Here is a 17965-nt window from a genome sequence, read left to right as displayed (position 1 = left end):
AATCTGCTCTCCACTTGCCACATGTCATGAGTTAATTTACTTTTTTACCTTTAACTATTTCTTTTGACTTCTAATCCTTTTATGTTATTTTTTTTTTCTTAGAATAATCCGTTTATATTACTTTTTTTTTCCTTGAGAATAATCCCTTTATGTTATTTCATAAGATCTCACGTACTCTCCTACTGCTCTCATCTCATCGCCTAATCCTACTATTACACTCGTCCAATCCTGCTACTGCACTCGCTGCACTCATACTCATCAAGTTCTGCTACATCACTTGTACTCGTGTCTAGTTCTGCTACTCACGTTCGGCTACTGCACTCGTCCAATCCTGCTACTGCACTCGTCCAATCCTGCTACTGCACTCGCTGCACTCATACTCATCAAGTTCTGCTACATCACTTGTACTCGTGTCTAGTTCTGCTACTCACGTTCGGCTACTGCACTCGTCCAATCCTGCTACTGCACTCGTCCAATCCTGCTACTGCACTCGCTGCACTCATACTCCGTCTAGTTCTGCTACTGCCCTCTTACTCGTGTTCTGCTACTGCACTCGTCATCGTCCAATCATGCTACTGAACTCGTCTAACCCTGCTACTGCACTCATCCAATCATGCTACTGCACTCGCTGCACTCATACTCGTCCAGTTCTGCTACTGCCCTCGTCATCGCCTAATCCTGCTACTGCACTCATACTCGTCCAGTTTTGCTACTGCCCTCGTCATCGCATAATCCTGCTACTGCACTCGTCCAATCTTACTACGCACTCGCTGCACTCATACTCGTCCAGTTCTGCTACTGCCCTCGTACTCGTGTTCTGCTACTACACTCGTCATCGTCCAATCCTGCTACTGCACTCGCTGGTGTTATTCATTTTACAAGGATTCCTCTTTGTTTGTTTATGCCTATTCACAGAGAACTCAAGGATTTCAATTAATCAAAGTGAGTACAGCAAGAAACCAGTACTTTAGTTACTTCAAAAGCATGTGGGAATAAAATTTCCGTGCTTACACACAATATATACATATACTTACAACTTATATCCAGTATCACAATTAATGGTAAACCAAGTATACTGGCCAAAAACTGGCATATACCAAATTAACTAACAATCTATACACTTCCATCTCTTAAGTTCATAATCTTACTAAGAGCCACTGCATTTCTTAATTACCAACAATTATCAAGTAACCGCTACTTTGCAAAAGGCACAGCATCCAAATTCCAAATATCTTTCTTTCCCCTTCTTATTTCACGTTTAAAGACCAATTTAGTCAATGCATATACTGATATACAATGGTTCTCATCTTTCTATATAATCACTCTTAATTAAGATTGGATACCAAACTACCATTCTCTGTGAAATGAACTCAAATAAGAATGTAAACCAATTATCATTGCGCACAAACAACCATATCTCACCAAAGCCAAAATCTTTAAATAAAACCCAGCTGACCTTGACGACATAAATTTCAAACCCAGCACCTTCGTTGTACATCCATACTTTCCTGCATCAAACTTTCATATTCATTTTTTATAATAATCATGAAGAATCAGGTGTCCAATTCTATAATCAAAGTAATTGCCAAATTTTGTTAATTTTTCAACAAATATCAATATCTACATGTCGAGATCATTCCCAGTATAGAGAATTGTACCTTTATGTTGCGTAGTCCGAACAAACCAAAACTTCCCTGCCCTTGTTCTGATTCCAACACAACTTCTATCAATCTCTAGTCTTCCCGCATCTGGGCAACCGATTAGTTCACATTGAAAGCAAATGGGCTAGCTATTCTTCTTCGATAACTCGACCAGAGACAAAGCAAATTCTCTGATTTCCATCAAGTTCTTCAGCTCTATGAACCAAGCATTATCCAGTATTAATCCATGCCCAGAGGAACAAATTGAGGTCGGAAAAGGGCCAACCAAACCAAACTGTCACTATGAACAGCGAACAATACAGTCGAGGTCTCCCAAATTCCAAATCTTCAAGTATAAACCAAAAGTTGTGTTCACCCACAGAAATTGGAGTAAGGGCTTACCTTATCGACCTTCATTGAAGCCAGATTCAAGCTGAGTGCTACTGCTTCAGAGATTTTGCAATGCGTTTTGGATCCGTCGCTGGAGGTTTTAGCGTTTCTGATTTGAGGTTTGCGTTTTGCGTTTTGAGATATCAGTTTTTGATTGTTGTGGATTATGTTAGTGGCATGCGCGTAAATTGTGATGAAAATTGGACATTTTAGTCATTTTCCATCAAAATTCGAAGCGAGGCCTGTTTCATTTGGTTTTGGGCTTGGGCTTGGGCTTGGGTTCTTATTTGTATAAAACTATTTGAAGGTGAGTTTTCTGTGTTTATATCTTTGGTCTGGTGCTACTGTGTAATTTTCTATTAATTATATGTAAATATTGTAAACCTAATGTGATAGCTTTGTTCCCAGTGTTGTAATTTTGATTCACATAAATTGTAATATTTATTCAAGTAGATCTAAAGTGAGATTATGATAACATGCATCATAATTTGTCCCGCTTCGTCTCTCCATCAATTTTTTAAATTATCATATAAAAGTTATCTCCATGAAGTGAAAATTTGTTATAGATCATTTGCTTACTCATGTATACTCATTAAATTAAGGGTCTTTTCCCGTATACCCAAAAAGCTTCTGTATTTTGCCCAACTGCCCAACACTCTTGTATTACACTATTACTTTAGGAAAAGACAAATAGGGATAGGTCTTTTCAGGATAATGCATTTTGTATCCTATGTTGACCTGTGGTTTTAGCAATATTATTCAACCAAAAAGAACTTTGCTCTAAATGACAAAAACAAAAACAAGACTAGCATTCAACATGCCTAAGTTTTTCACCTAACGGTTACTTTAACAGGCGGAATCACTGCTGCTTGTCCTAATTTTTGGTTTAAAACTGATTTTTTCAGGTGAATAGTACAATTAGAACCTTGGATTTCTACAGGATGCATTTCTACAGGATGCATGCATCTAGAGAGTGAAACATAATGAAACATAATGACAAATATAATTAAGGAAACGTAATGATAACTATATTTGTTGAAGAAGTGGGTGAGCAACCACCTGAATTCATTTATTCAAATATACATACATGTTAAACATTCAGAGCCTCATTCTCAGGTAAACAGCAAAAAGCTGTTTAGCTATCCATAAGAATGAGAACAGATACTTACTTGTAATGAAAGCACGCTACTTCACACTTAGACAGGAAGTGAAGCACACACTACTATACTATACTATTTGAGAGAAGACTCTTCTGCTCAATCTTTTCTGATTCGATCTGTTTCTCTAATTTTCGAATATGTAACAACTGAAACTAAAGCTCCATATATAGCGAGCGGAACTCAAACTAGAATTCAAAACATAAAAATGTACAGAACAACTCCGTGACTCTTCAGCTTTTCTGAGTGCTCCTGATGATGGAGGTCGGATGGGAAAAGCAGAAAAGTATTTGGTGAAGTGTCTTTTTCTTGACTTTTGAAAAAAGCAAAAGTAGCTTTAGAAAAGTTTAAAAGTCTACAGTTGCAAGTTTGGTGCTTATTCTTCACCTGTAGCTTCACATGTTCTCGTCTGTTTCAGAATTGTGGCCAAAGACAAAGGAGTTGTCTGCCTGGACCATACGAGTGGTTGTGGCATTATCTTCGACATCTGTATCAACATACATCTTGTAGTGGTTGTCTGTTTCAAGTCTTTCCACTCACTGTAAGCATGTCAGTGTCGAATCTATCTCTTTTCTGGTAAGAGATAGGAACAGGTCACTGCTGACTACGTCAGGATGATCGTAAGCAGTGATAATAGTTTTTTCTCCTGCTGCCAGGAAGATATTGTTGATATCTTCAGAGATGATCTTTTTGATATATTCTAGAGCCATGGCTTTCATCCATGGAATGCTTGAGTTTGGCTGGCCATTGTATCCAACACAGGCAGGCTGAAGATATTTCCTTTGAATAATTCTCACATAATGATATGGAGAAATATACTCAACCTCATCGTTTGCCTTCTGCACTACTAGGATAAAGTTCATAGACATCAGTCCACAACTGATGTTAAAAAAAAAAAATCCGATGTCTTAGTGGGCGATGTTAAAGATCGCCAAAACTAAGACATCGGTTCACAACTGATGTCTATTGTGTGACGAGACATCGGTTTAAGGTTCAGAACCGATGTAAAAATGTTAATGTGATCACATTTTGGTGTGTTTAGCTATTGTCAAACCTTCATATTTTGGCATTAGATGCTTAATGAAATATAGGTCTAACAACACAATTATCCATTTTAACATCGTTTCTGATTTAAAAACGATGTCTGATAATATTTTACACATCGGTTCTCATAAATTTTTGCTTGTGGTTCATAAGCTTTTCGTGTGTTTGGTACATAATATTTCACTAGATATTCAATCTACATTCTGTAGTATAGTTTGAACTGATGTCCATATTTATGCTAGACATGGGTTTTGTGTATATATCGATGTCCATAGTTATTCTAGACATCGGTTTTTGTTTATATATCGATGTCCATAGTAATCTAGACATCGGTTTTGTTTATATATCGATGTCCATAGTAATGCTAGACATCGGTTTTTGTTTATATCTCGATGTCCATATTTATACTAGACATCGTTTTTGTTTATATATCGATGTCCATAGTAATGCTAGACATCGGTTTTTTTTTTACATCTTAATGTCCATATTTATATTAGACATCGTTTTTGTTTATATATCGATGTTCATAGTCATACTAGACATCGGTTTTTGTTTCTAAACTGATGTATTTTCTCTTTTCTGACATCAGTTTTTTGTTTTCAAACTGATGTAATTTCTGTTTTCTGACATCAGTTCTTCATCAGTAACTGATGTTTTTTTTCATTTCTTGACATTAGTCTGTGAATTCAAACTGCTGTTATATATCCCTTTTGCTGCTGTATTTAGTACTAGAAAGCTGATCCACAAATAACATAAAATTCAAATATACTTTAAATATTAGGGAATTGTATTAATTTCTATCCAAAATTAGAGCTTGAGGTAGTTTCAAAAGTTTTGCACAATAAACCCTAACCTACTTTAAGGCTAGTGTAGAAGATACCACTACTGCAATAACTACATGCAGTATAATTTGTTCACAATTCATCCTGATATCACTACATGTACTACAAAATGGTCAGTAAAATCTAGCCTTACTCAAAATCATATTGCTTGTCAAGATCTAGCTATAGCAAAGTCTGCAAGTAGTCAGCTGCTTCAATGCGCACCTCATCAAGTTGCTCTTGGGTATATGAGTTCCGACTCTTTGCCGCCCACTAGAAATGTATAGCACAACATAAGTCATAATCATTGAAGCTATTTAAATCAAACTGCTTGTCAAACTATAATATATGCATTTACCTTGGTTGAAAATGAAAGAGTGTCATCATTTATAATATCTTTCATATATCGCATCACATAATAGCCACACTCAACTCCACCCGGTTGTTTAGGTACGCCCTATATATTAGGATTATTGAATTAGAAATGCATTATTGAATTTGATAATCAACCACATATATCATTACTTACCGGAAGTAAACATAAAATGAGAAGAAAAAAAATCTTAAGGTGAGGTTGTTAAACACTTAAACCGCCTGTTGAACTAGGGATGTTGAATGACATCTTAGTATGTCCATTCCAGGCAGTAACTTCACATGGTTTGGCATCAAACAGTTGCTGGCAAACCCTAGGGCAAACAGAACAGATTAGACCTTTTGGCTTAGCTCTCATTGCTACTGAATCATGGAACAAGAGAGACGTGAATATCATAGAGAAGTCACTTAAACCCAAACCTAGTTCATCCAATTGTTTGGCATGTGTTATGTAGGAAAACAACTTCAGCTTCAGTAAAATAAACTTGTGGTTATATGAACTATCTTGAAAAAACTTATGAGAGGACACACTTATGCTTTATGTTGACAGTAGTTGACATTCAAAGTGTTGTAGCCTATAGATATAATACAGAGGATTTCAAAATTCAAGGCCCAATCTCATATCTATTCCAAATGTATCAGAGCAAAGAAACATAATGAGGTCAAAAAACAGCTTTTAACAAAGGTTGCTGTCTAGGTTCAAATGTAAAGAAGTTCAAAATCCTTTACAAATCTACATATATCTTTGTACCTTCAGTTTTTTATGGTGAGAGCTCCAATCCAGGCTAATTATTTTCACTTGCCTCTGAATTTGTTTGCAAGAGCTCCAGCCCAGGCTCTATCTTTATCACTATATGCATACCTCATGCTTGAAGCTAACAAGACAAATCCCTGAATTTGTTCATTTCCACTGTCATTTGGGTGCAAAACTTGCAGCACTGGTTATACGAGAAGTGAATGAGTCCCCTTGGGTAGCATCTCCCAGAGTCCAGAATCAGAAACAATGATCAAACTTCTAAAGTAAACAAAGTGGTGTCAGAACCATAGCTCTAGAATTAATTAACAAGTACTTGATCTGGATTGTAGCACTCCAGCAAGCAGCATTATAGTTAGCCTCTCTTATTTCTTCTTCATCATCAGAATATGCATTAAGTTAAGAATCTACATAGAACCCCGCCAAGTATATTCATGCATCATAGAAGCGCACACACACCTCCCAGAAAAAAGGAAAAACAATAAAAAGACCCTTGCAGGCAATATGTTATAATAGGTTTCAGTTGGACAGACTACTTCTTTTAAAGTTCTTCGTGCAAACCAAAAGCACAGAGAAAGTTGGACTTATGAAGTGACATATGGAATTTGCCATACTATTCAGATTAAGAGTAACTATACAAGTCAAAAGGATCAAACAAGATCAGATCTTCAAATAATTAGAAATTGTTCTTGGTTTTGAATTTGAATATCTATATATTGTCTTTCTAATATATGCATGGACAAAATTCTAATCTTCATGTGAGGCTAATTAATATCTGCAAAATTCCACAATTCTAACTACAATTACTTTCTGAAAGATATAAACAAATGTCATATAATTGCTACCTTCAATTTGAGGAAGGTATAGGGTTTCCTTCAAATTAGAGAGGCCAATGCTTTTGATCTGTTTCTCAAACCAATCAAGTACATTGGGTTTTGTACTTATTGGATTCTAGTGTACCAAAACAAGTCACATTTTCATTCAAATTAGTCGACATTTCCTCTGGTTCTCTCTGCCAGTATACCATTTTAACTGTGTAATTCCAATTTATAATAAAAATCTAGAGATTGAGAACATACCCAAGACACAGACTTTGAAGAATCAGAAATCGAACCCAGAAACTTTTCAGCTTTGCTGCTTGAGGAAGAGAGCAACCCAGAGTTCGAGGCTGTCTGAAAACCCAGAAAATCATGGAGATGTTCATGAGAGATAGATCGATTGAAAACCTAGAAAGTAAAACCCAGACAACTTCTTACCGAGTTACAGTCGATGAGAGCGATGGTCGTCGCCTCCTCGACGGTCGAAGAGAGGGGCTGAGAAGGGGAGGCCCATGGAAAGAGAAAGGAGAGACGGCGACTGCAGCTCGGGCTTCGGCTTCTCGATCTCAGCAATTGGGAGATTCACTGGATTTCAGAAGAGAGATGAGAGAGAAGGAGGCGGACAAGGAGGAGGAGATCATGTGGTCGGAGCCGGAGAAGGCAAAAGAGGACGTCGGTTGCTAGACGGGGCGGTGTCGCGGTGTCTCTGTGCATGTCGCGGTGTGGGGAAACCTAGTCAATGAGTCGTGGAAATCTGACTAAGTATTGGGAGGGAGTGAAAATTTGGCTCCCGCTTACTTAATTTTAGACTTAGTACATTTCCGCGTTTTTTTTAAACTTTGGATGAAAAGTATAGACATCAGTCAAGTATAAGAAACGATGTTAATTATATGAATAGAAATCAGATTTTTTAGAACCGATGTTATAAAAACAATTTACATCAGTTGAAATCTTAACTGATTTAAAAGACATGATGTCTATTAGCATTATTCTAGTAGTGCTGGATCCATTCTGGAGGAGTGGATCTGAACTTCAGACGAAGCATGCAGTCATTTTTTCTAATATTTTTGACTGTTGATAACGATAGGGGGCAAGCCTTTGAGATCATCATTTTTTTTAGTCCACAAATTATGGACAAAACCATTTTCAACAAGCCAGAGCTTGTGTTCTTGAGGATGTTCACTCTGAACATTAACTAAGTATCTTCCAACATATGGTCCTGCAATAATGAAGAGAGTTGGAGGAATATGGTCCTCAGAATTATGACTTCCTATCAGACTATGAAATTCATGCCAGTCTGATTCTTTAAGTGCTATGATAGGGACCCTAGCACTTTCTGGATCTTCTAGGAAGTGAATTTTTTCTTTTCTAACAGCACTCTGCTGTGTATGAAGTTCTTCAAACTGTGGTCTGGCATTTTCATAGAGTACTTCAGCAAGTGCAAAGAGAGCTGGGAACATTAGACCACTGCTTCTTTCCTGAAAAGCAAATAGGAGATTATCCAAAATTGCTTTCTGGTGGTAAGCTAGTCTCCTGCCAATTCTGAATACAGGAGCATCAAATGTTTGAAGTTCATAATTAAAAACATTTATTACTCCAGTTGGAGTAGGTTTGCTTTTTGGCAAAGCAACAGCCGTCAACGGTCTTGATGAGCCTTTACCGTCCGCCGTTTGAGACGGGCTAGCCAATCCTTTACCCTGGGATTGATCAGTTGTGGCTAGTCCTTTTGGGCCCAGCAGGAATGTTTTGATGATTTTTTCTTTTGGATCCTCAGCAGTTTCATGTTCTTTCCCAGTTCTTCTGCTTCTGGGATTGCGACATTCGTCGTCGTCTTTTCGGCTGAACATTGCCAGTTCTCTGGTCAAGGCGTCTGGAAGATAATTCTTGTTTCCTGCAATTAATTCAACAACATAATCATATTGGTTAAGAAATAATTGCCAGTTTGCTAATCTTCCTCTATCAGCAGCTTTATCAAGTTTGAAATTTTTGAAATTCTTTACTCTAGCACAATCGGTGCGAACAGTAAAGGGTTTTCCAAGAAAAGCTGGAGAATTTAAAATTGTTTTCTTAACAGCCAAAATTTCTTTTTCCCCTATGGGATAATTCAGTTCTGCAGGGCTGAACTTGCTGCTACATAATTTACAGATCTTTTCAATGTTAGTTCCAGGCGTTTTTGCCAGAACAACACCGGACCAATAATTATCACTCGCATCTGTTTGGAGGATAATTTCATCATTTTCCTCTGGTTTTTGTAGAGGAGGGAGGTTTTTGCAGAGATTTTTTATCTGCTTCACAATTTTTTCATCATCTTCTGTGAAGTTCCATTTCCTTTTGGAACTTGTCTTAAGAGATAACATTGTTGTTAACCCTGAGATTTTGGGAATGAAATCTCTCCCATAATTTATGACACCAAGGAATCTCTCTAGACTCTTAGCATCAGGAATTCTATCTGGGAATTTCCAGATCTTCTCAAGGATATGAGGTTGAAGTTTTATCGCTCCATTTTTTATATTTATTCCTAGGAAATCAACTTCATCAAGGATAAAGAAGATTTTCTTTTCTCCTAGGATAATTCCATGTTGAACTATCAGCTTTACAACCTCGTGGAGGTGTTTCATGTGTTCTTCTCTGTTTTTGGAGAAGACAAGGATGTCATCAATGTAGACGACGCAGAACTCCGCGATATGTTTGAAGATGTTGTCCATCTTTCTCTGGAAGATTGAGAGAGCTTGTTTTAGAGCAAAAGGCATTACTAACCATTCGTAATGTCCTTGTAGTGTTCCAAATGCAGTGAGAGGTACACTCTCAGGATGTATCTTGACTTGCCAAAAACCCGACTTTGCATTAGCTCCTCTGAGCTGGTTGATCAATACTCTTACTTGAGCAATTTGATAACCGTCTTTGACAGTCTTCTTGTTGACATCTTTGTAGTCAATCACCATTCTAGCTTTTCCTCTTAGATTTTCTGCATGATTTCTCACGTAGAATGCTAGAGCATGATAAGGGCTAGTGGAAGGTTGAATTAATATCTTGTTCAGGAGATCTTCAATATCTTTTCTGAATTCTTTTTTATCTTCCTCTTTGTACTGAGGAATGGCTTTGACATGACAGATAGCATTCATGTCATGCAATCTCAATTCACAGACCACTGGGTCTTTTTCCCAAAACTTCTGAGGATCTACATCGATATTCTGTTCGAGTAGTTTCTTTATTTTTTCAAGAGTGGGAATTTTCTGAGACTCAAGCTTATTATGAAAGTGCTTGAGGTTATGCTCATGGATGAAACTAGCTTCTTCTTCTTCACTAGTTTCTTCTTCTTCTTCTTCAGAAGATTCTTCAACAAGTAATTCTTCTTGTTGTTTGAGGTGGAGTATGGGTTCAAATTTGGGTTTTGTAGGGGGTAAGATCACCACTATTCTGTTGCGATCTCTGATATTGTATAGTAAAGTTTGGTCCTACTACACTTTTGGCTTGAGTTAGTCTGTCTGCCCAGAACACCATTTCTCCTTTTCTGAAGCCTATTGCTTCTTCATCCTGAATAAATCACTGTTGGAGAATAAAATCATTTCCCAACAAGAAATCTGAGCCTTGGCCTTCAGATTGCCAGACATTGTGGATGATAAATGTTCCTCCACCAATGGTGATATGAAAATTTTTCGCTACTTTATTCATGATGAGATGACTTCCGTCAAATGTAACACCAGTAGCTGTTCTTTTTTTATCTTCTTTCCAGAGTTCTTCTGGAATTGCAAATCTTTTTGCAACAGTAAATCCTGATCCATTATCTACAAAGGCATGTAGATGATATTTTTTGTGATCAGGGAATTTTAGTCCAATCTCTATGTAGTTGCTGTATCTACTAGTAGAGACGACTATCGATTGTTGAAGCTCATTTTCCTGAGCATGTTCCTTTGGAATGAATGGTTTACATTCTTCTGGAACAATTTCTGGTGGTTCAACCAGTTCAATATTTTCATCAATTTTTTCTTCATCAATGTTTCTTCCTTTAAGTTTGAGGAAGATGTTCCATGATTTCTTGGAACAAAGTTTCTACTTCTTTCTCTTTTTGCTTAGAGGAATATTCTTCATATTCTTGTTCACCAATTGGCTGACAATGCCATTCTTGGTTTTTCTTCTTGCTTCAGCTATGAAGCATTCTTTGTGATAAGTCTTTTTTGACTCTTCACAAAACATAGGGAGACCATCTTTTTCGTGACATAGGCAATAGTCACAAACGAATGTACCAGGGTTCACCTGATAAGAAGACATTAAAGATTATGTCTTACTTTCTTCCCAGTTTTTGATTTTCAAAACATTCATCTGTCTAGATTCGAAGTATTCTGCTTCAGAATCTGTTTCAGACTCAGATGATTCTTCTTCTTCAGACCAGGCAGAGTAAACTGACATTTCGTCTTCTTCATCATCAGAATAGGCTATTTCGTAGCCTTTCATATTTGCTGATTCTACTATATGCTCATATTCTTCAAAAAGAGCCTTAGTAGATCTTTTACCCTTTTCCGGGCATTCATTGGCATAGTGCCCTTCAACTTTACATAACCAACATCTGCAAGCTTTCTTGCTTGGTTGTTTATGCTGATGAGTATTCTTCTTTTTCTTGAAGAATTTCTTCTTAGGATCTTTATCCTGTTTTTTCTTGTAATTAGAACTTTTCTTGAATTTCCAATCTTTTTTCTGATTACTCCTTTTGAATTTTTTAGAGTAATATTTTTCTTTCTTTTTTCTGTGGAATTTGGATTCATGACATCCCCAGTTGGTCGGCATATCCAGTATTCCGTAACAGAAATTTCAAACTCCTTTGAGTTGTTTCTTAGCCATCTATACTCTAAGATTGGCTTTATACTGTTCTTTTAGTAATTGACTGATTCTGTCTGCAATTCCTCCAACTGAAAATCTTTCAATTGGTTTTTCAGCTATGCTTTCTCTCACAGCTGTTCTCCATGGTTCAGGGAGTTTCATGTGCAACAGGTTGACTAGATCAGTATTCTCTAGTTCACCAATCGTACAGTAATATTCTTGAAATTCATTCAAGTATTCTTCAAAATATCTCATGTCACAGATTTTGAGAGCATAGATATTTGATTTGGCCGTTTCTTTAGCCTTTTCACTCAGATTTGAGAGATCTCCACAAAACTGATCGTACAGGGGTACTGCAAAATCATACGGAGATTTCGAAATTTTGATTTCTTCCAGCCATTCTTTGCCTCTGGCCGTCTTCTTGAAAGAGAAATAATACTTTTTTGCTACTCCGGTGAGAGTAGTTTCAAAGTACATCTGAAGATCTGGAGCTTCAAATTTTCCAAGGGTTAGAGCAGAGGCCATCATCAGGCTGTCTACCCATTGGTCAAGAGTTTTTCTCTTGTCTAGAGCTTTGTCTAGACCTAGCCAGATACCATAATTGGAAATTGGTACTCTGGGTATCTTGTCCTCTGGGACAAATCTTTGAGAATTTCTTTCTCCATTTCTACCCGTAAGGGCTTTCTGTACAGGGAGTTTTAGTTTTCCATTTTCTCTAATGATGAAAGTTTTGGAGCTCTCTCCTTCCATTTCAATATCTTGATAGGGAAGGAGTTTTCTTTCCTTTCCTGGATTGAAATTTTTCATCTCTTCGATTAGTTTTTCTAATCGCTCAGGATTTTCGCAGGAATCTGCTTCTTCATAGAGATCATAGAGGTTTTGTGCTCTAAGCATATTTACTGGTCTGTTTAGATCAGCTTCCAATTATTCTTCAGTGATAGACTCTGATGGGTCTTCAGAGTTTTTTGTACCACTAACACTAGCCTCTCTAGTGCTGTAGCTTCTTCTGAGAAGATTTTTGTTCATCCTGATATTCTCAGGACAGACATAACTTTTTCTGTGATTGTCAAAATTTAGACTGATTTCTCCAGTCTTTCTACTTTCATAAATTTTAGCTTTTGCACTTTCTGCTGGTAGCTTCGGACCTGAAAGTTTCCATTCAATAGGAAAAGTTACTTCATTCCAAGTAACCTTATGAATCTGTTGTGAATGGTTCTTCTGACTGGTGAGGAATCCAGTAGTAAGACCAAGGATATTTGATATCCTTGTTTTTGGCTCTACTGTGGTACTCATAAGTTTGTAGTATATTCTGTATACTATTGCGAGTTCTTGCATATCATTTTTCATAGATATGTCATCTGTCTTGACTCTCAGTCTTAGACAGTGAGCTGCATCTTTCAAGCTGGTGGAGAAATTTGGGAAGCAGTTGAAATATGCCACTTGATTGCATAAAGATGCTTCAAGGGTTCCCAACAGACTAGCTTGAAAATCTGTTAGTCTATTGTCTTGCAAGACACATAGAACTGAACAGTTTATTCCTTCTCGAGCAAGTAATTTTATGCCGCCTTGGACTGCTCCAATGTGCATAAATTAATACTTTTTTGTTCTTGCTCTGGCAACTTCTTCAGGAGTGATCAGTAGTAGATCTGTTTCTCGTGTTGTGGAGGGGGTTGTAAATTCCAGTAATTTGAAATGATGGCTATCCATCAGGTCAAATGTTCCCCTTTTGTAGATTTGTTTGAAATCTAGCTTTGGAATTGAGGCGTTTTTTACCTCATGCTCGATTTCGTTGTATTCGAACTCTTCAGCATTTAGGAGTTGTACTCCTTTCTTTTTCCCAAAGATGCTCATCATATTGACATCTCGAGTTTCTTTTGGGTTTTCATACCGAATACTAGTAGAACTAGTTGAGGGATCCAGAAAAATCATGTTTGGAACAGGATTCTTTTTCGGTCTTTCTAATGGTTTGAATCCATTAGCCTTCTTTGTTTTTACTGTAGGCACTTTCTTGTCCTTCAGTATAGTTTTCATAGAATCCAGCGTTTTTTGCTGTTCATTGATTTTTCTACTAACACTTGTTAGCTTTTCTTCTTCCGTTTTTGGAAGTTCCTTGATATAATCCAGTTTGTTTTCCAAATTTTCTAATTGGTGGATTATAACAGGTATTTTTTCTAGATGATCTTGATATCTAGATATTTTTCTTTCTGCAGGTTCTGATATTTTTCATCAGAATATTTTAATAGAGAATTCAGTCTCTCTATTATCAAATCAGACATTGTCCCCATTGGGGATTCCCCTACTGAGCCTTTACAAGCTCTGATACCAGTGATTTGCGGATCTAACCAATGCTCAAATAATCAAGAGGTTTTTGTTCCTCTTTGAGAGTATATAAGAGATTTTCAATATCCTGCTCAACTTTATAGATCCTAGTTTGGATACTAAAGATGAGATTAATTAGGAGTTTCTCTTTTAAGACTGTTTCTATAGTCTTTCAATTTTCTCAACTTTTCTCTTTCTTTCTTCAATTCTTTTGTAGTATTGTGACAAATAACATTTAACTCATGGATCGTGTTATATTGCACCGAGAAAACAGGAGAGAAAACTAGGGTTTGGAAAGAGTGAAGGAGCGGTTGAGGCTCGTCCGGCGGCGCCTCCTCGTCGATCGTGGCTTACCGCCTCAACGACGACTGGCAGGTGTTGCCGGACGGGAGATGGGGGTCTCGGGACCTTCGATTTTGTCTTCTTTGCGTTGGTCGGGGCTTTGCATGCTTCTTCTCTACTCTCAGGCAGAGGCGCAGGCGGGGAGGGGGAATTCGGCGGCGGCACAGGCTTGGAACAAGGGGTCAGAGGCCAGATCGTGGCGGCGGCATGCCATGGATCGTATGGCGCTGATCTCTGTTCGGAGGTTGGTCGCTCGGCGATGTTTGCAGCGGTGGGTTCGAGCTCCCGGGCGGATGGACACAGATGGGTAGAGCGATTTCGTTCCGAGGTGGAAGGGCACGGCGATTCCCTTCGTGTTTCTCGGTGGTTTGGATTGGAGTGGATTTGTTTCCAGATCTGGTTCCGGCCGACGACAGGCAGGTGGATCCGTGTGGCTTGCGGTATTGATTGGGTATCTCTGGGGTGGTGAGCTCGAAGGGCAAGATTTGTGGCGGTGGTCTGCCGGCGGGCAAATTGGAGAGAGGGATGTTGTTTGTCATAGCTTTGGTCTGGTGCGTGAAGGGTTGGTCAATCATGGTAGTTTCTTTCAGTTTTTTATTAGGGTTTTAGTTTCAGGTTTTTGGTTAGGTCAAATAAAATGTCCCTACTCATTTGAGCTAGGGTTTGGAGGTTTTGGTCGTGTTGTGGAGCCATCTATATGGTGTTACTCCTGGGAACAATATGTTACAATTTCGATGCTGTTTGGTTATCAACGGAAAGGTGGATTTCCCTTGCACGTGGTCTGGCGGTTTATGGACACGGTGTGGAAGAGGGTGGAGTGGTTCGTCTGAATGTTGGTGACGAGGTCGTATCGTGACACTCGGGATTGGTTATCGATCTTTGTAGCCTGGGGTGTTAGGCGGAAAATTTGGTTAGGGGTTGGACCTTTTCGGTTCATGGATGTTACTATTAGTGACGGACCCATAACTATGGATCTTGGTAGGAATATGTGTCGTGGTGTTGATACCACAACCGGTTATTCCAATGCTTTGTAATTTTTTTGGTTATTAATGGATTCTTTTTCTTCTAAAAAAAAAAAAACATTTAACTCAAGTCTGTCAACTATCAAAATTCTGAATAGTAAAGCGTACTGTTTACATTTGAAATAGAGGATGATTGTAACATCTGCATATATATTTAAACAAATAAAACTCTGATGGGCCCACCACGTTTCAACAAAACTTTTGTTAAGTAAACAAAGAAGGAGACAGCAAAGACAACAAATTGAAAAAGACAACAAATTGAAAAGGACAACAAAGAAGGGTACTGGTAGGAAATCTGACAAGATGGGTAGGTAGTAAGAAAAGGGAGACAAGGTTGTGTAAGGAGGAAGAAGAATAAGACATTGGGGGTGTATGAGAAGTATTCTCATAGATTTGGGGTGTATGAGCATTAACCCTTAAATTAATTGATGGAGGGTTCGTCATTAGAATTTAAATTGCCATCAAGACTGTCTATCATTTGCTATAATTGGATGAGTAAGCAACTTTTGATTTGAACAAATAAATTTTTGGTATGTTTACTTACTTGGAATGAAAAAAATTATAAGTCGAAGACAACTAGAATTAAAGAAGTTATAAATCGGAGACAACTGGAATGGGAGAATAAAATAATCGGTATGTGAATCATTCTTAAACCCATAACCCTCCTTGGTTATCAAACAAAGGATTATTCAGAAATCGTTTCCTGATAATGAGGTGGGACCTACACCCATTCTAATACCTATATATGTTAGTAAATGCAGAAATCTCATATAGTGGAATTATTTTCATACCTATATATGTTAATAACGCATGAAATCTCATACACTGAAATTATTCCCTTCATTTCCATTCACATTCTAGGTAATAAGTAAACGTGTCGTCTATAGAGTGAATTTGAATATGATTAATTCCGATAGAAAACAAGTATTCGTTAATCACGACTGACTGACATTTCTCAGGGTGGGCGTTTGACCTCCTAAATGGACCGTCACAAATGAGCTAACATTAACATTCTGGACTCAATGATTCCATTTGGGCTCATAATGGGAAATTGGGAATAGATAGACTTTCGTTGAGACTTGTAGATTGAGCGAGCTGGTCTTCAATGAATCTTTAAGGCATTGGGCTTGGGCTGGTCCAAGCACCTGAATAGAGTGAAACTTCCGGTGACCATTAAGGTTGGGAAAGGCCAGGTGACAACGCAAACAAATATCTCAGATCCAAAGGACCTACCTACACGTGCAGGGAATCGTCACCGTACATATACGGACAAATGGCATCATTTTTCGTGTTTTCGCAAAAAGATAGGATAAGCAGGCCTATGATCCCCGTGATTCTGATAGAATAAAGTCAGTTATGACCTTCGTAAATTAACAAGTCCTCGAAGGTTATATATGTCTTTTGCGTTACCTATCAATTATTAATCAAACACGCGGCGGCCGATACTGTAAAACTCAGGACACGTGACCTTACTAAATGAGCTGATTAGATAAGTCAGTTATGACCTTCGTAAATTAACGAGTCCACTAAGGTTATATATGTCTTTACGGTACCTAAGCATGTGCACGTAGGATCAGAGAACAGACGACACGTACGCCTCGATAACTAGTCGACTCACCTAACTAGCAAGGTGGAAGTATGGAACATGCATTGTATGAATCAAATTAGGATAGCACTTTTTTTTCTTTTTTTTTGGTGTTAAGTGGTGTGAAATTAAAATAAGTGTTCTGCCAGGATCATGGGATATTAAAATAAACTGCATCTTGGATCTGTATATGATTTTTTTGCAATAAAATTTGTGCAATTTGCACGATCTTCCTTTTCACTTGTTTTGATGTGCAACAAAAAAAAAAATGAAAAAAAAAAAATACAAACTAATTTTAAAACTTCTTGCTGAACCTATCTATATAATAAAGGAATTGTTAAAGGAAAATACATTATGTGCCTTCGTCAAAGTGACTGACAAATAGGGAATTAAGGAATTACAAATCACAGCTCAATCAGCATTTAGTATCATTACTGTAATTAATGTTTTTGTTGTAATTCTATCCTTTTTTTTTTTAAAGAAAGAAATTTCCATTAATAAACTACCAGATTACAAAGCAATGTAATGACCGGTTGTGATCTCAACACCACGACAGACATTCCTACAAACATTAATAGTTACGAGTCCGTCACTATGAATGACATCCATGAACCAAATAGGTCCAACCCCTAACCAACCTTTACGCCCATAACCTCGGGTTACAATGAAAGTAAACCAATCCCGAGTGTAATGATACAATCTTGCCACCAACATTAAGACGAACCGCTTTACCCTCTTCCACACCGTGTCCAAAAACAGCTAGACCACGTGCAAGGACAATGCACCATCATGTTGACAACCAAAAGGCACCGAAATTAGATCACATAGTTTCCGGGAACAACACCATAATAATGGTACAACGACAAGACCAAGACACCAATACCCT

General features: G+C 37.7%; 2 long non-coding RNA genes across 3 annotated transcripts; both read right to left on the bottom strand.

Annotated features, from left to right (window-relative positions):
- Positions 1-337: 337 nt before the first annotated feature.
- LOC133741965 (uncharacterized) lies at positions 338-2170 on the bottom strand. Of its 2 annotated transcripts, none has more exons than XR_009862278.1 (4): positions 2043-2170; positions 1659-1856; positions 1457-1518; positions 338-905 (listed from the first exon to the last, which is right to left on the bottom strand). It is a non-coding gene; the product is annotated as an uncharacterized LOC133741965 (long non-coding RNA). The 2 variants fall into 2 exon arrangements; XR_009862279.1 differs by having other exon boundaries at positions 1457-1508.
- Positions 2171-4986: 2816 nt separating this feature from the next.
- On the bottom strand, positions 4987-5633 carry LOC133746380 (uncharacterized). Its single transcript, XR_009864101.1, has 2 exons — positions 5411-5633; positions 4987-5325 (listed from the first exon to the last, which is right to left on the bottom strand). It is a non-coding gene; the product is annotated as an uncharacterized LOC133746380 (long non-coding RNA).
- Positions 5634-17965: the final 12332 nt, after the last annotated feature.

The sequence above is a fragment of the Rosa rugosa genome, chromosome 4, assembly GCF_958449725.1.
Source record: "Rosa rugosa chromosome 4, drRosRugo1.1, whole genome shotgun sequence".
In the NCBI taxonomy this organism is placed as follows: domain Eukaryota; kingdom Viridiplantae; phylum Streptophyta; class Magnoliopsida; order Rosales; family Rosaceae; genus Rosa; species Rosa rugosa.
Note: the sequence above shows the minus strand (reverse complement) of the source record. Positions and strands in the feature narration are given on the sequence as shown.